The sequence below is a fragment of the Helicoverpa zea genome, chromosome 21 (assembly GCF_022581195.2).
Source record: "Helicoverpa zea isolate HzStark_Cry1AcR chromosome 21, ilHelZeax1.1, whole genome shotgun sequence".
In the NCBI taxonomy this organism is placed as follows: Eukaryota; Metazoa; Arthropoda; class Insecta; order Lepidoptera; family Noctuidae; genus Helicoverpa; species Helicoverpa zea.
The window spans coordinates 3,364,035-3,385,331 of NC_061472.1; the positions used below are offsets into that span (position 1 = coordinate 3,364,035).

The following is a 21,297-nucleotide window of genomic DNA, read 5'->3' on the forward strand; positions in this document are numbered from 1 at the left end:
TTCTTTTTGTTTTCGTGTATAACCTATATACACGTTTAAAAAATATAAAGCCGCTGCTTCAAAAGTCAATTTTAATCGGTCAAAAATCTTAAAATACGGGTGTGCAGTTACCTAGCGTCTCTTTCGATTATAACAATATGAACAAAGTTGTAACTCGATCTTAAGCTCATGGCTTTTTGAATATACTTAGTGTGACCTACCTATCCTCACATTCCGACTTCAAATGTGGCTTAAGAGTACTTCAGTGCACGAATCATTCAAGCTAATTACGTATGGTTTGTAGTAATAAATAATTTGGAGATGCCGGGGATCGAACCCGGGGCCTTTCACATGCAAAGCGAACGCTCTACCACTGAGCTACATCCCCTGTTGTCAGGCTTTCTAATCAGTCCTACTAATTTCACTGATTTCAAGTCTCCAACTGCAAATAAAACTGTGAACCACTGATTTCGAAATACTAATTGTTTACATTATTTCCACGTAACACCAGTTCTTAATTAAGGTTAAGGTTATCACAGCCAACCAAATGCAATTCCTTATATACATAGATAGGCGTCCCTTTGGCAAAATCATTATTATCTCTGGGTAGCCTTCTTAAACTATGTTGAGTTCGGCTAATGTAACCACATGCAGCTGATTACCAGTGTTTTACTTGGAGCAACTGTTTTTCTGACCTGGGCAACCTAATACCACTTGATAAAAACTACCCGCAAAGTGTTTAAATTTGCTGAAGTTAAGTAAATCGATAGTATCCTTAACTATAAACAGTAACTTTCGCTTAAAGTTACATATGGAGGCTGGCTATCCAAAGTCATCATCGGCCTGATCCTATCCATGTGGCAACCGAGTAATCGAGGATAATAAGCCAATTAAGATCCATTTAAACCAAATATTAAAATTGGAGATGCCGGGGATCGAACCCGGGGCCTTTCACATGCAAAGCGAACGCTCTACCACTGAGCTACATCCCCATATGCTGGTATTTCCAATACAATGTTCCATTCATTTCGCTCTACTCATATCTACACCTAAAACACCTGTATACATAAATCGAGTATCTTACGTAATTTCCGAAACCAATATGAAGTTACGTATATTCCATAATGCGGTGTTATTCATATCTTTTTGACTCTCAATTCAAGCACTACCCAATGCTTGTAAAGACCTTCAAATATGTCTATAGCAGCACACTAGAGGCATAAAACAAGAACAATGTGGTACTTATTGTTTGACAATTAGGGTGATAATACCCATACCCATCTTAAAACTGACACCCCATGACTTCTCTTCTGAGCCATGTTAGAAGAAGTTTTCAAGAATCATTCCCGTTCGTCTTGCCCAAAAGAAGCCACTTGAGGAGGCTGGGTTTCGTAAAAGCCACAGCACTTTAGACCACATCCTGAGGCAAATAAACTATATAACTGTGGAATATAATAATCAGCCTTTTGCCTGACGTATGTGGAATCTTAGCCACGATAGTCACGTTACCAGTGATGCGTGGGCCACTACCCTTATGTTGAAGTGTTAATATGTGTGTGAGGGCGTAACAAAAATTTTTATCCTTCCACAATCCCGCTCAAAGGCGCTCATTATAGGAAGCCCAAGTTCAGCAGGGGACGGCAATAGGCTGATGTGACGATGACTCATAGCAGTGAGAGTATCGCAAGCATAAAAAAATGCTGGAGACCAATGCAAAAATCAATAAAATTGCATTTGCAAAATAACATTTGGTGATGCTGGGGATTGAACCCAGGACCTTTCACATGCAAAGCGAACGCTCTACCACTGAGCTACATCCCCTTGGTATTGAAGTCAAAATAAAACCTTCAGTGGAAAAAAAATAAAAAAGTAACTCCTAATAAAAAGTTGGAGATGCCGGGGATCGAACCCGGGGCCTTTCACATGCAAAGCGAACGCTCTACCACTGAGCTACATCCCCTTCTATCTTACAGTCTAAAATTGCAGACCAAACTATTATCACCTATGACTAAGCATACAAAAACAACTGAATAAACACAAAATACCTTAATTACGAGATTTCAACAATACACACTAATTTCATTTACTTAGTACAAGTAGATAAAACAATACATGTCATAATATGTAACGTTTAAACAAATTATTTAGTTGATAACACTTATCTTCATCTGCATTATTTAGTTCACGATTCACAATACAGCATTATCATAGTAACTTTACAAGTGTTACAAGATCTCACGACTGTGTCATCAACTACATTTCGAATTCACATATTTTTCCCGAGGGCTATCGTTTACTTAGTTAAACGTAGATTTATTTGCTACTTAAATAGGCTTAAAAATTAAGTTAATAAAACTTGGAGAACTTAGTGTAAAAGTTCGTGATTGACCATCTAAGGCTTCTTAGGGTCTAATTAGATCTTAAAGGACCAACTTGATTCCGGCAAGCAAAACAGCGTGCCAAACTAAGTGAATCCCGATGCCTCAATCAAATTGATTCACCGCTGCTCTACTTACGCATAACCGAACGTTTTTAACCGTCGCAATTTACGTAAATCGACCATAAATCTCTGACGCAAACTTGCGTAAAATCAAAATTCAAAATGTCGATAAAAACGAGTTGGAATATATGAAGCGGGGGGCACAGACGGACGGACGGCAAGCCGGACAGACGAACGGACGGACGCAAGAAATCATTATTGCGGCGGAATCCATACAAATAATTGGCCCGTAAACATGTCATGGCGGCGTCTCTGCCATGTATATTATGTTAGGGTTGCCAGAGTAGTGTCAATCATTTTTGATGGGAGAAATATTTGAGGCAGTCTTTATCCTGCCTGGAGATGGTTTTGAAGCTAAATAGGTATACACTTTGAAAGGGCACATAATGATTTGAAAGTTGGTTGAATAGTGAAAAATAGCAAGCACATTGAAGCCCACCAATATTTGTGTCTTTCTTATTTTAAGGCTAGGCATTAAACTTATTAATAAACAACCATCCTTAAAATCTACTCCACGCATCTCTAAACCTTGAAGCAAATAAGCACACCAATGGTAATAAAACTTAACTTGATCTAAGTAGCATTTGCGTAAACCATCCTGTAACAATTGCCTTTTTTTAAAAAACCACCACAATAAAATCCTGAACTCAAAAATCACAGCTACCGTCTCCCCTGACAGCCCTACCCGAGATCCCCCGAATCCGTCAATGTCGTATCAATACTGCTCGACGAAGCGATTTTTTCGTCGCGCGAGCCATGATCGACGCGCGTCGGCAGATGGCGTTGCGTCTATTGTGCGCCTGCGAACCGACCGATGCAATATTTAACTTTAGAACGACAAGTTTTAGCTTTACTATTGTTTTGATCTTTGTAGCTCTAAACATAAGGATGATTTTTAAATGATTGCTAGCGCACTGCAAAATATTAAAACTTTTTGATGCAATTTTTTATTTGCTGTGGCTATAGTTCGTATGGAGAGGTGGTAAGGTTGATTTTGCGATGTGTTGTGTGTTATTGGATTTGTGTCTCGCACTGATCGATTGGAGTGTTAATTTTAGAAGATTAAATTCTAATTTTGAGCTGCTGATTTATTAAAAAGTGAATTGTGATGGTGTTAGACTCAAACTTGTCTATATGGTCTTATATAGTCTTGTATAGCAGGGAGTTGTTACTGGAAACTTAGCTAATCAGCAGAAAATCTGTTGATCCTTAATAAATAAAATACAGCAAAAACTTTCAGTATTGAATACAAACAATTCAGCAGAAAGCAATATAGAGTCATACCTAGCATAGGTACTTAATATATCTACAAGTTGACCTACATAAGATGTCTCTTAATTAATTATGAAAGGTATTCAAGAATATACAATTAACTAAACTTATTTTAATAAGACGTCTTAATACCAACCTATTAAGACGTTTTTATATTGTTAATTGTTCGAAATTAATTACATTTCATTAAACGAAAACTAATCTAATTAAGTCCATTATTTAATTAAAAAAGTACCCTATTTGAAGACAAAACTTTACTTAAAAACATGTCGCCGTCTAAAAAAAATCGCGATATTATAAAAGCATCCAGACACTTTAATCGGGCCAACTGTATTTAACTCAAATGCGCCTGCGCACATTTTATACCGATCGATCGATGTATCGATCGTTAGTTTGGCATTCCATCGACAGGTGGCGTCATTGTCCGCCCGTAATTATAATGTAATTAATGTAGGGTTTAATTAAACCCATCAGATAAGTAAGATCTTATTAATGCGCCAATTAAAAACCTATGTATCTGCCGACTGAGTTTGATAGATTGCTTTGAAGTTAGGTCTTGATGGCATTTAATAGGATTGGGTTATTATTGTAATATTCAGATACCTACCTACCTAATTACTTAGAGTCGAATACTACACCATTTAATACAGATACCTACTTATAGACACATACTCTAACCAATCACTATGTATATCCCTGTTCACATAATGATCATATGCCTTTTTCAATTTTTTTTTTATCGGCTTCCAGTGTAGCAGGATGCAGCTGAGTACCACTGTTTTACAAGGACTAGGAACTTGAGGAGGTCAGGTAGAGGCGGTTTTATTAGAAACTTAACAAAATTATTTTAATATATGTATATCACAGATTGCAAATAGTTACATCTGTATTAAGAATTAGGAAGCATTGTTATTTCGTATTGACTTCTTGTTATAATTTTGATCATTTATACTAAAGCTCAGATATGTTGATCACTATTACAATAAATCCCAAGCATATGACATACTCATCATATCATATCAACAATAACCATCTCCCTTTCAAACTCCTATAAAAATCACCAAGTAAAGTCATCCGATACATAAATAAAGTTACAACATCAAGTACCACCGCCTCCCGCACTTTATCTTCCAATCTCAAAGATAACAACGACTATTAAATCAAAACCGCTACTTTTTCCAACTTATTCTTATTCATTAATACTTCAAATAAAATGGGAAAAAACCACAGTAGAATAGGGGGCTGACATAAACCGCTTCACGGTAAAAACTTGAATTTTAAATCGAACGTAAAGTTGGTAAAAGATCGAGCGTAAGAGATCTAAGATGGGACGATAAGATAGACTTTGAGATAGATCTTTTTAGAGGAAGTCGTTAGGTGCCTATGTTGGGCAAGGCCATAAATTCAGTGGCTAAACGGTACTGGCCACTGTCTGTGTATGTGGTAACTGGTCATAGAGTCATTATTATACGTTGAAGATGATTGAAGTGACACGCTATGCTATGATCAAGCTATGATTCAGATTGCTGTGCAGCGCTTAGACATAAAATAATTTATTAAATATTATTATTTATGTGACTATGATTGGCCTATTTAGTTTAGAAAGGAGGGGGGTGTGTGGACCTCATATTTGAGTTATTAATACATTTTTATTACAATAAATATGTCAAAGGATTTCTGCTGTTTTTATTTTTTGGACACGAAGTTCAAAAATGGAATGTTCACATAAGTAGGATATGTAAGAGAAACGATACCACATTTTTTCTCAAAGTTTACTAATTCAACGCCTTCGTCAAAGAATTACGAATTAAACTCGCACAAACAAAACCAAATGACGCTATCAGATCAAAATTACCACTTTACACGAGAATTCACACAACACTTTTTGTGTATACCTTAAAATAACCATTGGTACATGTTCACTGACATTTCATACATCGATACAAAATAATCGATTCACGACCGCAAAACAATCGGCGTTTATCAAAGCCGGCTTGCAATGAACACAACTAAAAAAAATAACGCAATTATTTGAGTCAAAGAGTAATTTGGCGTCATTGTTCTTAAGAAATACCAATTATATACAATTACAATGTATATGACAATGTGTTTTCATTCCATTGGTTCGATATAGGATCGATGTAGGATCTCTCGAATGCTCGGCAGTCCGATTCATCGGTGCCTTTGTATCGATAAAAAGTGGAACAATGAGCAGAAATGTCGACCGGGCCGTATGGGGACCTGTGGAGCTAGGTGTCAAATATGTTGGGATATTTCGATATTTGCTCACTGGGTTTCTTTGAGGAGAATTCTAACTAGTTTGCCACTAAAAATCTCTCACTTTTGAATCGGAACCTTTGAATGTCCCCTACAAGTATGTAGAAATATAAGCAACCTTTGCTAAGACCTGTTGAGGCGATTGAATCTCGACCGAAATCAAAACATGTTAAATAAGAACTCATAATAATTAAGTGTGGGACATACTTATCATTAAAAATACTTTTTCATTATATTAGCTATACTATTGTGAAAATAATAAATAATCCTCCTAACAAATCGCATGCGCCATCTCAAGCCTCAACTTGCACTTAGTCCATAAAGGTCTGACTAACGACACGACATGCGACAAAAACGCGCGTTTTGTCGTCCGATTTATTTCAATCACTTTGCAAATGGACGTACGATAAACCTTTACTGCCTGTTCTTACTAATTAAATGTGAATTATGCATGAAAATAGTTGTTATGCTATATTTTTGCTTAGAAATAGTGAAGCTGTTATTTAAGATGTGTCAATGATTTTTCTGCGTAAAATTTAATGTCATAGTATATTGTTTGAAAATAAATAGTCTTTCAGAGTTGTTTTCTAGGGAACTGATCTTAGATTTAGTGTTTTAGTTACACTACGGTCTTTGTGGTTCTTGACTGACATTATCATCAACCTTTTTACTGTCCCACTATAGGTCAAAGGCCTGCAGTCCAGACTGCAAACTCATATTTGAAAGAATCTGCCTGTAACCACTAACGTTTTGACAGTGATTTCGTGATTTTGACCTCGTTAGCAGCTGTAATAATACAGCTGGTTAGCCTTTGAATTAAGTGTCAAATTGATGCAAGTCTTCACAAAACACAACGCCTATTGAGAGAGGTGCTAGCCTCTTCCTAATACCTACCAACCATACCATGATGTAATAACATGTAAAGAATTTTCAGTGATCCCTGTTCCTCTTAAATAAAACTGCAAATAACCACAAAAACCATTTTGAAGGAATGTCCTGGTGTCTCATCACCATTATTTGTGTAAACTGTCAATTATTTACAATATTTTTTGTTTAAGCTTTCCGCCAAGCAATATCTTTCCCTTACAAGGCGTTATACCGTGAAAATATACAAAAACTAAATGTTCAATTAAAATATTTCTCATTTTCTCACTTACGCCGCTTTGCGTGTGTGCGCACGAGTTATGCGCGAGTTATGTAATGCCACAAATAAATACTTGTTTTATATTATGTGTGTTTGCGGAAATTCCTTTTTTTTTCGGATAGGTAATAGGAACGTGTATTTTATTCACTCATGCAAAATATCTATACATATAATATCTATACATATAATAAATCTGTAAAAAAACTGTGTCTGTACATTGAATATATTAAAAAAAAAATAATTGGGTGGGGTTTAGAAACAGCAATGGAGCACAAATCCAAAAAAAAAATTCTGTCTTTATGTCTGTATGTCTGTTTGTTTGTACACGCTAATCTTCCGAACTACTGAACGGATTTCAATGATCTTTTCTTTGTTGTGTCAGTATTAAGCCTGGTCAACATATAGGCTATAATTTATCTTCGAAACTTGAAGACCTGATGCAGAACACCAACAGACCAACAAAACTATAAGAGATACAAAAATGGTGTCATGGCAAAAATTGTTTCATGTGATGAGCATTTTCAGCTGAGATAATAAATTTGAAGATCTGGAACACCTGATGTGGAACCCCGAGAGCCCAGCTTCTCTGTACCATATACAGGTATGCCGTTTTAGCAAAAGTTGTTCAATTTGATGAGCACTTTCTATTGACTTATACAAATTGAAGATCTAAAACACCTGATGTGGAACTCCAGGGGCCCAGCTAGACTATAGCATATAGAGGTATGACGTTTTAGCAAAAGTTGTTCAATCTGATAAGCACTCTCTGTTGACTTATAAAAATTGAAGATGTAAAACACCTGATGTGGAAACCCAGGAGCCCAGCTAGACTATAGCTTATAAAGATATGACGTTTTAGCAAAAGTGGTTCAATCTGATAAGCACTCTCTCTTTTGACGTATAAACATCGAAGATCTGGAACACCTGATGTGGAACTTCAAGAGCAATACTACACTTTAAATGTATAGAAATGAATGTTATGAAATAGGTATGGTGAATCAAAAAAAGTAATTAGTCCGTCTTTTAGATAACCCTAAAATAATGGACACGTATTTTTTCTTTTCTCCTTCTCACAAACAAATAATAACGAAGATATAACACTCTTGAATTTTGTGTTAAGTCACTGCTTAGTACAAATTTTACATACCTAAACGTGGCGTCACGAGGCCCCACTCTCCGACTTTGTTGCGTTATATATATCTCATTATTATTTTGTATGTCTCTTCCAGACCTCGGGACTACAGAGTTCCGAATTTTTGGGAGGCAAACGTGGGGCCGAAGCCAACACGCTGAAGGCCTAACCGACGATTATCCCTTTATACACTAAAGAAATGAACCCCCAAGGACAATCCCCGGTGGACGTCGCTAAAAAAAAAGACAATCCCCGGTTCTGTGCTATACCATTGCTAACTGTGGATGAAAACTACTTGGGCTATTGTGATGGGATGCTAATGGACTAGGAATGGGGAAACTACGGGAACTATGGCACCTGCCGATGACAATGCATTAGATACATGTAAAAATTGCAGGTGGAGACTCGCCAGCTCACTTACTGGGCCCCCGGGAATCAGTCACTGAATAGCAACAAGAGGGCAACAGGGACATGAGCGGCTGAAGTGTGAGGATACCTCGGCTTTTAAACGCAGATTACGCGCTCCCTGTGGGTCACTTACCACGAGGCACCTATCCTCCGAGCAGGGCTACTAACCCTGCTCTAGCGACTCCACTCTGGACGGCCAAGCCAAGCCAGAGGCGTGAGACCTACCCCCGTCATGGTTCACTCCGACCGGCCGGAGATGGGGGACAGTATACTCTCCCTGGAGAACTCAGTACATATAGCCCCGCGGGGTAGCTACTCCCTGTCATCAGCCTCAGATGTCCTGCGGTGCTTATATCTCATTATTATTGTCGTTATTATCTCAAGAACCTTTGTCCCAATTATGTTAGAGTCGACTTCCAGTCACGATGCAACTGAGTACCAGTGTTTTACAAGGAGCGACTGCCTATCTGACCTCCACAACCCGGTTACCCGCTCAACCCAACACCCCTTGGTAAAACTGGTCAGACTTACTGGCTTCTGACTACCCATAACGACTGCCAAGAATGTTCAATGACAGCCGGAACCTACAGTTTAACATGCCCTCCAAATAACGGTCATTGGTATTCAAAATATACGTAGAAAGTACATACGAACTTAGAAAAGTTGCATTGGCAGTGTACTTGCCAAACCTGGAATCAAAGACGTACGCTCCTACTTGAGAGATTGGTTCTCTACCCACTAAACCACCACGACTTCCACTAAGTCAACACGACTTTGTCATCTCAGTAACATTTAATGTTTTTTAACGTAATAATACGTGTAATATTTTTGCCACACACAACTTAAATGCGGACTAATTAGAATCACTACTTTTATCCCTATGGTCGCGTCTATTGCGGTTCAGTTCTCATCGTTTTGTTTAGTCTGCTGTGCTTTTGCCGTTGAAGTACAAAAATTAAATATATGGAACGTTTCTAATGGCTATGCGTATTCCGTTGTTTTCAAGTCAACGGGCCCTTAAAATTCAATATCAGACGATTCAGATCTTTGATTTTGCTGACCCCGTAGTCGCTGGCATAAGGGACAGGATCCGCGTACGAAGTCGCGGGCAGAAGCTAGTATTAAATATGTATACAAAAAATCGAGTAACAGAATAAAAGTTTTTATTTAATTATCATCCCATTTACAATAAGTTTGGGGAATGACACGATCAGACCTGAGGTAAATTTCACCGACAGTCAATTACCTGATCGGTCAGTAAGAAAACTTTATTTAGAATAAAAATAATATAATCGACACTCAAATAACAGAGCTTTCTACTGAAAACTTCAAAGTCAGTCTAACAGCCAGTTTCTTCATCAAAAGTAAAAGTCAAAGTAATGTCTAAAGTAAAAGTAACGGTCAAATTCATTTTTTCTATTAGTTTTTCTGTCACTTTAGCCTTGAAAAAACGAATTTGACCGTTACTTTTACTTTAGACATTACTTTGACTTTTACTTTTGATGAAGAAACTGGCCGTAAGAGATCCAAAATTACCACCAATACTTAATATCATAAACTGAATCATTTATTTACGAAGCTTTTTATCGATAGATTTCCTCGATAACTAGATGATGCCATAAGGCTACAAATGTGCACAATAGATCATGAGAGCTCTGTGCTATACATGATGGATTCACTCACACAACACTATGTTATTGGTATTAGTTGTAGGGCTGTCACAAACAATGAGGATAAAAGTTTATATGAAAATGTTTTATTAATTTACTATTTGTAACAACCATTCTCATGGCCTTTATTCCATGATCCATTCTCATGACTCTTTTCTCTCAACTTCTCCCATGATAGACAAATTATGCTTCAAAGAAAGGAGCTTATTTATTTATTTATTTATTTTATTTACAAATTTTTGTACACACACATAATAGAGAAAGATGACAGGAAAGAAAGAATTTACAAAGGTAATGCTTATTTCTTAAGAAATCTCTTCCAGCATACCTTTTTAAAATCACGGGTAACAACTGGTAACAACCCGATTACTGAATCTTTTTTTCTCGAAAATTACATTATGCTACTGTATTTAATCATTTGAGTTTAATAATTAGTTGTTAATATTATGTTTAGTTAATGTAATTTGAATAAACCATATTTTGACAAAGAAAAATCTTTTAATGGCTGAAAATAAATAGTTGCATTATATATATATTCCATCGAAAAGCCCTCAGAAGTCCTTTATCTATTTGGTATTTCATGTTTCACCTAATCTATTTAAATAGCTATCCATTGCTATACTTACTTGAGAATAAATACATTTGCAATTTTTAAAGATAAAGATAAAGATAAAGATATTTTTTTTTCCAAGTTTTGTCAACCCTACATCAGCCGTAACTTTTTACCGCCGAACCGCGAATTCACAGCATACATTGTCTTAGTATGGACAAAATAAGTGAGTCGGAACTACACATAAGAAGCCGTTTCTCCACTCGATCAGCCCTTTGATGTCAACCTTGGACAAGCGAAAACCAACCTTGACACACCACCGATAAGATTGAAATCAACTTGTTTATAGTTAAAATTTTCAGCAGGTAACCCACAAGGGAGATTGGACTTTAATGCTGAAGCGATAAGGTGTAGGTTTCTTTGTATATAGATTATGTCTAAGTTATAAAAACTCTAGTGATGATGAACAAGTAAGTAGAAACTTATTAAGCGCGTTTGACGAACATGCCAATTGTCGAACGTCTCATTGTAGCATTTTTATTTATAGCCATTTTCGAGATTGGATTTCGTTCGGTTTAGGGAATTCGATCGGTTGTTTTTTTTGTTTGAGTAACATTTTTTAAGAGAGGATTATCCGTTCTCGGAATAACGGGATTTTTACTTTGTTTTAAGTTGGAATTGTTCTGTACAACGGTTAATGAATGAAATTGCTTAGCGATCAATCCATTAATAATAAAAATTTGATGCGTTTCTTTAAGATAAACTTAACAACGACTAGTCCTATTCTGAAATATTCTTTCAATGTCAGATAGCCAATTTATCAAGGAACATTATAGGCTAGCTTTCTATTTTAATCGTGTGGTTTCGGAATATATTTTTTTTGTAGTATTTCACGCACCTAGATATGACAGAACATCTGTCTCGAAAAATTTATTTGAATAAAAATCGTTTATTTGTACAGCTGTGCTAAATATTAGGAACCATCGACTGGTTTTATTAGATTCTCTAGTTATGGGGGATGTAGCTCAGTGGTAGAGCGTTCGCTTTGCATGTGAAAGGCCCCGGGTTCGATCCCCGGCATCTCCAAATTATTTATTGCTTTATGTATCTTAATTAGCTTGATTGAAGCTCGATCAGGAGTGCAGTTAGATCCGAAGTGTTTTACTTAAGAACAACTGCCTTGTATTTCAACATACCTTCATGTTTCACTAATTTATTATAGTCTACCTACAGTATGTAGACCGTATGCTCTGAACGGGGGCGATACAGTTAAAATGTAAAGAAAACCGCTGTTTGTAAAATGTTCCATAATCCTCAATTTTTTTTTTCTTAACTGTGGTCTACGTGGTGCTGTATAAAGACTTGAAGATTACACCTAGATATCTCAGATTTGTTGATAAGTATAGTTACCATTTTCCTAAACTAGGATCCTGTATACAGATATTATAGAAAAATTACCATAATCTATCAATTGTTTTTATTTGTTTAAACAGCTGGATAGAATGGATACTTCGTAAACGTTTGTATTTTATTTGAACCAATTAATATGTGGGGATGTAGCTCAGTGGTAGAGCGTTCGCTTTGCATGTGAAAGGCCCCGGGTTCGATCCCCGGCATCTCCAATTTTTATTGGTATTAATTATGAATTATTGAGCTAGTGTGTTATCTTTTAGGTGTGAGCAATTTTACCATAACTTCTACTATGCCGATACCGAGGTCAGATAAGCAGGCGTTAGATGGAAAACTGATACTGAGCTGCAGCAAATTCGTAACTGGTCCTTATATAATGGTAAGCAAAAGGATAACAGCGTACATGGTGACACTCACACATAATATTATTTGGACTTTGAAAGAGACTATGACCCTTGAGTTTGTTTCGTCGTTTTTTCCCAGGGATGAGTCAGTTAGGAAAAGCCGACCCCAGCGTTCTTAAAATGACGTGTAAAAATGATGTAATGTCCAACTTGCAAAACAAATAATTTCATTTCATTTCAGCACGTAGAAAATTTAGCTTGAGCAACAAACGCAAGGAACCAGAGAAAGAACGATCAGAAAATCTGCTAGTGTGACAGCGCTGTAATCTGTGCCTATAGTATCGATGTTGTGTTTTAATTCCCAACTTATTAAACACATACAAAATCACAAACAACAACAAATGTCCACTATTACAGGGTTTCTCTGAATCAATACTATACTATTTATCATAGACCACGGGTCGGATTAGCTGTATGATTTACGATGCGACTCCTAAGTCCGGCCGTACAACTTACCTCCCTGCTTTGTTGTACGCCATTAGTGAGGGCTGTGAGAACAGCGGTTTTGAGATCGCTCGCTTATATCTACGTAATATTAGTTATGTTTAACCAACAAGTTCAATATGAAGTAACTTAATTCTTTCACACACCTTGTTATAACCCTACTAAACGCAATGAATCAAGTATTTCATTTTCTATTAAAACTTGCCAAGTAACATCATTAAAAAGTAACTATTTTTAACTGAGGTATGTGTATGGAACTTGGTACTTATTCAGATCTCACTTCTTTATAGGCGAAGCATTCCCATATTATCGAACTTGACAGTCTTTCACATTTTTGTTTTGGGTGGGATTTCATTTATTTTTGTAAGGTTGTTTATTTTATTTTTTTCTTATGATGAAGTTAGTTAAAGAAATGTCTCATTTATACTATTTTTCAGATTTTTTAATATGCACTATGTTTCTTACAAAGAAATGAACTAGATTAACTAAATGGACTAGATTTACCAACTGACTGACATGACATGTTATCATATATTATGTTCGTGGATCAAAGTTACACATTCGTTATTTTCGAAAGTGATTCACACTTGGCCGTTTTCAGATTTTTACTTTACTTTGACTAAATACAAACCTTTGTAACGAATTTCAGATCGGTACGACCATTCGAAGATAGATTATATAAATATAGATAAATTTAGTTCGTTTTAGTTCCTTAGGGGTATAAATTTACACCGGGTATAAAACACCTTCATTATTTTGAAACCGAATCACACTTGGCCATTTTCCCTTTACCTTGACATAAAGACCTACCTCCATGCCAAATTTCAAGTCAATACGACCATTGGAAGTGGTCTAGGTTTTTGATGAGTGAGTCAGTCAGTCAGTCAGTGAGTGTATAGTAAAAATAGCGGTTTTCTGACGTTAATATCTCAAGACCTACAATAGGTATATTAATGAAATTTTGTATTTTAGATAAGTGAGGGGGTCTCAACAGATACTAGAAATTTGATATGCGTAAATAAAATAGATTTTGAGTTACAGGGGGGTCGAATTTGGCCCGAAATGGTTCGTGTAATATAACCCACGGCCGGTGTGTCGCTTTTTTTGCTCGAACTTGGCGGACACACTGCCGTGTGTCTAGCTATAATAGTCAAGTTTACTTGGTTTTCATGCCTATTGACGTGATAACGTCTTTAAAATCGTTTTAGTCGGGTGACATGTTCAGAAACTTGTGTCACACCAAAACCTCACGAGCACGATCGCAGGTATAACGAGAGAGAGACGGACCGATCTCCCGTCTCATCTCAAGCGCTGCCAGTCATTCCGTGAAACTTGTCACGCGGACTCCTCACGAGCGGAGGCTGGCATAGCGTTCGAGTGAATGGACCGATCTTCCGTCTCTCTCACTCTAGCGGCATACAATCGAATGGAGATTTTCTCGTGCGGATAAATGTATAAAAGTATGTTTGTATGAATGTATGTATGAAGAAAAATGTATATCATAGTCGAATAAGTAAACTTGTCATTTTACACCCGAAATTTATCATCAAAAGTGTGAATAAAACGATAGATGTAATTTAAAATTTGAAAAAATAGTTATCTTCATTAATTCCTTACTTCCCAAAAACTTATATCACCAATAAGAAGTTATCACGTAAAAATCTCGATCGTAAACCTACTTTACCAACAACCAATTTTTTTTGAGTAGTTTTTAAAAGTAGGTATAAGAGTAGGCTTCTACATAAATAACGCATTTAGGTATGTGTGGTCACACCTTTGTCTCGTTACACGTCACACAATGTCATTGATGTTTTTTTTTATTACCAAATCATATATATTGTATATGCACTCATAATTAGTTGTAATACAGTAACTTTATCCAACACGACAAAATCGCTCTCATCCCGCTGACTTCATAGCCACCACGCATTGTCCACACACATGTCACCTCAATCGTATGGCACTTACTGTGTCGCTTTTTTAATATCACTCTCACAAAAACTGCCCACTTTTGGGCAAAAACAATTTGTGGTCAGGCCTTAGTCACGCTGTTTTTGCTGTCCATATTGTATGGTAAAATAAGATTGCAATGTCGCAAAGAATGTGTCTTCTTTGTATTGTTGGTAAAATTAATTCTTGTTGCGAAATGTTTTTGGAAATTACTAAACTATGATCGCGTGGGATTGAGATCTATTTATACCTACATATTAATTACACCTATAATAAAGAGAAAACATTTTGTTTCTTTGGGCGCCGAAACTACTATAAACTGGTGGTTATTACCACTACAGAAGAAACCGGACTCGCGCTCGAAGGGTTCCGTACCGATTTATAAATCACGTGTGTTGTATGGGAGCCCCCCAAAATATTTATTTAATTCTAGTTTTCAGTATTTGTTGTTATAGCGGCAACAATAATAAATCATCTGTGAAAATAACAGCTCTCTGACTATCATGGTTCATGAGATACAGCCTGATGACAGACGGACAGAGGAGCGAAAACAATAGGGTCCCGTTTTACCCTTTGGGTACGGAACCCTAAAAAAATGATGGGAACTAGCAGCAACACAGCTTCCTATTACCAACATACAAAAGAAAAATTAAAACCCTGATTTTCACCCAAAACATCCTTCACCTACAACAAGATCTATACAAAATACACTATCACCTACTTACCGGGGGGTGGTAATGAAATAAAAAATAGGTGCTTCTCCCCTCTCCCCTGGCTTCTCCCCTCCCCCCGTACCTGAGCACGCGGGGCGCATAGTAACACCTGTATTATGGGGTTTAACCTGCTATTCGACTTGCAAGTTTTTGAATATTTAACTTAGTTTTGCGATGTTTAATTGTATGGGAAAATTTTGTAATTTTTATGGGTTTTCGTAAGTTTTATAACGGGTTCATAACCCCATTTATATACTATGATTCTATGCCAGCTGCGAATATAAAGCTAGGAATTTAGCAGGGTATAAAGTATAAAAGTACCTAAGTCAGGTTGCATGATTATTCCAAGAGACTGATAAGTTTATAGTAAAAAAAACCGGCCAAGTGCGAGTCGGACTCGTGCACGAAGGGTTCCGTAAATTACAGTTAAATCAACCTATCTCAAAAACTATAAGAGATACTTTGATCAAACCAAAAATCGTTGAAAGAGTTAATTAGCATGCATCACCTCTATTTTTTTTAGAATTTTATACCCCGTAGTTATAAAAATAGAGGGGGGGGGACATACTTTTTACGACTTTGAGAGCTGATATCTCAAAAACCGTTCACTTTAAGAAAAATGTTTTTTAGAAAACTTTATATCATTTTAAAAGACCTTTCCATTGATACCCCACACGGGTATGTACATCGAAAAAAAAAATTTCATCCCTCAGTTACATGTATGGGGGGCCCCACCCCCAATTCTTTTTTTTACTATTTAGTGTCATATTTTTGTAGCGGTTCATACAACACATATTCCCATCAAATTTCATCACTGTAGTACTTATAGTTTCCGAGTAAATCGGCTGTGACAGACGGACAGACGGACAGACGGACAGACGGACATGACGAAACTATAAGGGTTCCGTTTTTGCCATTTTGGCTACGGAACCCTAAAAAAATTGCGACGATAAACATCAATTTAAACATTCACAACTACATCATAGCTTATTGTACACACTCTTACATCCAAAAATCCAACACAACCGAAATAAGCCTAACTACGTAGGTACGTTACACCCGTAACACCACGTCTCCGTCCCGTCACGTAGCCGGATCGATCCCGGAGCGTTCCCGGACGACGGCCGACGGTTTATGTCCGTTGAAGTATCGCGTAGACCCCATAAACTTGTCTGAGCATACAAAACCGACCTACTGCTTGTTTATACTGGATACAGTATAATTTATGGGAAATTAATGGCTTTCTGAATATGTTTGTGTTCTAGACTTAGTAGAAAAGGCTATGGGAATTCGCCGAAAAGTCAGGCTATCTAAGTTGTCTTTTATTGTAACTACCGAAATACCACAATGTACTACTAATAAGGTACTTTACAATCCCACGAAAGAAAATGAATACACAGCAAGATCAGTTAATACCTACCATCTTACAATCCTTACAAAAACTACCCCTTTTCCGTAAAAATATCAGTCTATGATAAATAGGTACCTATATAGATGGTAATACAAGTTCAGGAAAGACCTGCACTTAATACTTGTTTTGTTGTCAAAAAAACTTGTTAAACCTACCCCTACAGTATTTATATAAAGACCCCAAATTCTAAGGTAAACCCTTATTTGTAGCCCTCAATCAGAGTCGTGGTGGCTTGTTTCTTATAAGTCCGATTCCCGAGACCTAAGTCCCGGGATCGAGTCTGCGCAAGTACCAATGTGATATGCTCCATATCATATGTACTTTCTAAGGTTATCTTAGACACCATCGATTGACGGTGAAGGAAAACATCGTTGAGGAAACCTGGACATACGTCTGAAATCACCAACCCGCATTGAGCAAGCGTGGTGATTAATGCTCTCTACTTCTCCGAGAGAAGTGGCCTTAGCCCCGATGTGGGACAGAGAGAAGGCCAACCAAACCCCCTTTTGTTTTTTAATATAATACTTACTCGTAAATCTATGCAGGGTTTTTTTTCAAAACAGAGATTAATTCTTCCTCATTCATTTTAAAAGTACGTCTAATATATAAAGAGTAGATAGAAATAGATTTTAATAACATTTGTTTCTTTTCTCCGAGGTGTAAGTTAGCTTCTAGATAAGTCGCAAAAATGTCATAGCTATTTTTTATAAAAACTAACGAGAATATTTAAAGTACCCCCGTACCAACCAACGCAATTACCATACCTTTTAAACAACTTACCTAATACCCCATTAATACTGTTATAAAAATAGTCATTTTATAATAAACGCCATATAAAACCCAGCTTTCTTCGTCAGAAAGTTTTTCATTACTAATCACCGCGCCTACTGGCAACATTCGAGTCACGTAGTTGCTACGTGGCGCCATCTATACGGCCCTGCGCGTTCACTTTACACGAAAATAATATGTTTTTGCCTATTTCGGAGTTTTCCTGATGAAATTTTGCTTTGCTGTGGAGTAAAATGGGTGAATCAATTGTTGATGGTTTGGAACTTTTGCTGTATGATAGTTTGTAGATGTAAAAAATATTATTTTTGGCGTTACAATACTTAACTAGTGTGTACGAACCTAAGTTAGCCAGAAGTATGCAAATATGTAGTCACTTACATAGAAGAATGGAAGGTAGCTATATGCACATTAAACAATTAAATATGTTTAAATTATTTAAGAATTATGGGATTATCCTATCATAATTTAGCCATAAGTTAAGGCTCAATGTTGGCATTTTGAAAGATCTTTTTGAAAAACCCGATGACCCTTAACACAGACTCGAATTCGGAGTCTAGAGGTTCTACGAGTTTGATGATTTCAGGCAGTAAAGTAGCCTGAAAGTCTGTAAACTGATTTCTCAAAAACAACCATGATATACACATTTCCTGTCTCCTAATCTCCTCACAGGATCAACATTAATATTCTTCCACATCACAATATTAAGATCAGCTCCGAAAACCTTAGCTTCCGTTCAATATGTAGGGGGTACAGTGATCAACGCAAGTTGTGCAGTATGCCGGTCACGTGCGCCTACGTGCGCGGCTCGCGCTGAATTACAGGGTGTACATATAGCTTGGTAGGTATATGTACGAGCGAGATTTAGAAGCGTCTTTGATATTATTTTGGGAGATTGAGAAATATTAACTTGGTTGGTTATGAAGTTTTAGTAGATTAAGGTTTGAAATATCTTTTGTTTAGCCAATATATGAGGTCGTAGATTGAAAGATTTTCTGTATTATTTATGGTCAGTTACCCATCCAAAAACAAGATCCCTGCATATGAACATGCATAACTTAACTTTTACCGATCGGCTTATGTGGCTGCTATGATCAATCCACGCTGAAGTTATATCTACTTAAGAGCCTCTAAAATAAATCAATAATTCATACGAAATGAAGCCAATTTAAGAGCTCAAACACTAACACATCCAGATTTTTATACGACCATTTCATACGCGATTGCCATGGCAAAAACTGTACGGAAGTTAAGGAAGATTTTTATATATTCTCAACGATAGTTTTTCAGATTTCACCCCACTCTTTTGAAAGAGGTTGCAAACCATTCGATCTACGATAACCCCTTTTAATCACCCATAAAGCAAAATAGTTACCACAAAAATTCTTCACACCTACCAAACAGCCCCCCAACATCTATAACTACGCTATATAACAACTTATATTAAGCCATAATTATCTGGCAAAACCATAGTAAATCATAAACCCGTCAAGGGTGACGCTCATGGCATTCTTGCTTCGCCATAAAAATATCTACACGCCACAATGAGGGATTTAACCCTGCACTAGATAGCGAGACGATCTTATGGAAATTTCTTATATTAAATGTGTTTTGCGCTTATTAAATAGGCGCCTGTTTCTGTGAGGTCAATGACTTTTAGAGAAAAAATCTAAAATAAAAAATGGAGATGTAAAGTGTTGCAGTTTTCAAACTTTAATAATTTTGTAAGTTATATTGTGTTGCTGTTACAGCCCGAAGTGCGCCTGTGTAACCGACCATATGCGGATTAACTTAGTTAATAGTTATATACTTAGGTATTCTTATCTTTGGTGAAAACTGTATAGCCTGCATCATAGCGACTGCACTTAGACGCAGTAGTTCCTCTGTAGGAAGTAGGTATACAAGGAATTACACACGCTTCCTTAACTCCTAGGTGTAGCCGGCTTAACCTAAGAGTAGCGCATTTCAGGCTTTTACCGTAACATTGAAAGGCCTTATCAAATACAATCGATAGATTATGTAATTCATCGAAAACATGTGGTTGTTGAATAGCATGTCATGAATATGTTCATTAACGAACTATGAGCAATGAGTATACTTAGTTAAATTGTTTGCTTTTGCTTAACATATGTGAAATTCTATGAGTTACAGCATTTTGTAGTTTGAGCACAAGGGGATGTAGCTCAGTGGTAGAGCGTTCGCTTTGCATGTGAAAGGCCCCGGGTTCGATCCCCGGCATCTCCAAACCAATTTATTGCAACTGTTTTTAGATTAATTAGCTAAAAATTAATTGCAGATTTCAAAGGTTAAGTGAGTTAAGACATTTTCGCATCCTGTGTGCCTTTTCTACGAATTACGATAAATATACTTGAACATGAACAGGGGTATTAGGTTGCCCGGGTAACTGGGTTGAGGAGGTCCGTCCGATAGACATTCGCTCCTTGTAAAACACTGGTACACAGCTGCATCAGGTAAGAGTATTGTAAGCCAAAAGGCTAGGTAGATGATGACACTTGTATGAAAAGGACAGGCTATTATTATTATTATATATCTCCCTAATAATACCATAAGGTAGGATCATACATTTTAAAGCATCAATCGGAAGGTAGATGTTCATATTGGATGCATTTAGTGCATAAAAGGCATAAAGAGGAACAATTTCACGTTTGAAGCCACAGTACTTTACTACCATGCTTTAATGAATCAATCAATATAAAACAAATTTGGCACGGTATATTTTTATAGAAATTAGATAAGGTAGGTATTTACACAAATGTTACTCATGTAACTCATGTCTAGCAATAGGCTTTAATTTTAGTAACCATAACTGGGGATGTAGCTCAGTGGTAGAGCGTTCGCTTTGCATGTGAAAGGCCCCGGGTTTGATCCCCGGCATCTCCAAATCACATTTTTGTCCACCACTACTAAAAATTAACACTCACTATTTACTTTTTTTTCTTGTAATAATTTAACTTTACCATATAAAACAACAAATAAAATAGCCTCGTCCCTCGATTAACTTTAAAACAAATCTTGCAAGGAAATAAAAGGCTAATCAAAAGCAATAAACAGTTTGACAGTAAAACAAAGATGGCGTACATTTGTGGATAGATTGACAATGTCGGTGCGTGGCCGTAAAGCGCGGAATTAGTGTTGGAAGCACCCCGAATTAGCTGTAAAAACTTTTTTACAATCGACACTAGGGGCTCGGATAGTGATGTTCTTGTAAACATCGATAGTTACCTGT

The 21,297-nt window shown here is 36.7% G+C and overlaps 8 non-coding genes across 8 annotated transcripts; 4 read left to right on the forward strand and 4 right to left on the reverse strand.

The window, feature by feature from the left end:
* Positions 1-295: 295 nt before the first annotated feature.
* Positions 296-367, reverse strand: Trnaa-ugc. Its single transcript has one exon. It is a non-coding gene; the product is annotated as a tRNA-Ala (tRNA).
* Positions 368-899: 532 nt separating this feature from the next.
* On the reverse strand, positions 900-971 carry Trnaa-ugc. The gene has a single exon. It is a non-coding gene; the product is annotated as a tRNA-Ala (tRNA).
* Positions 972-1,728: 757 nt separating this feature from the next.
* Trnaa-ugc lies at positions 1,729-1,800 on the reverse strand. Its single transcript has one exon. It is a non-coding gene; the product is annotated as a tRNA-Ala (tRNA).
* A 67-nt stretch (positions 1,801-1,867) lies between these two features.
* On the reverse strand, positions 1,868-1,939 carry Trnaa-ugc. Its single transcript has one exon. It is a non-coding gene; the product is annotated as a tRNA-Ala (tRNA).
* A 10,007-nt stretch (positions 1,940-11,946) lies between these two features.
* Trnaa-ugc lies at positions 11,947-12,018 on the forward strand. The gene has a single exon. It is a non-coding gene; the product is annotated as a tRNA-Ala (tRNA).
* A 464-nt stretch (positions 12,019-12,482) lies between these two features.
* On the forward strand, positions 12,483-12,554 carry Trnaa-ugc. The gene has a single exon. It is a non-coding gene; the product is annotated as a tRNA-Ala (tRNA).
* A 7,668-nt stretch (positions 12,555-20,222) lies between these two features.
* Positions 20,223-20,294, forward strand: Trnaa-ugc. The gene has a single exon. It is a non-coding gene; the product is annotated as a tRNA-Ala (tRNA).
* Positions 20,295-20,879: 585 nt separating this feature from the next.
* Trnaa-ugc lies at positions 20,880-20,951 on the forward strand. The gene has a single exon. It is a non-coding gene; the product is annotated as a tRNA-Ala (tRNA).
* Positions 20,952-21,297: the final 346 nt, after the last annotated feature.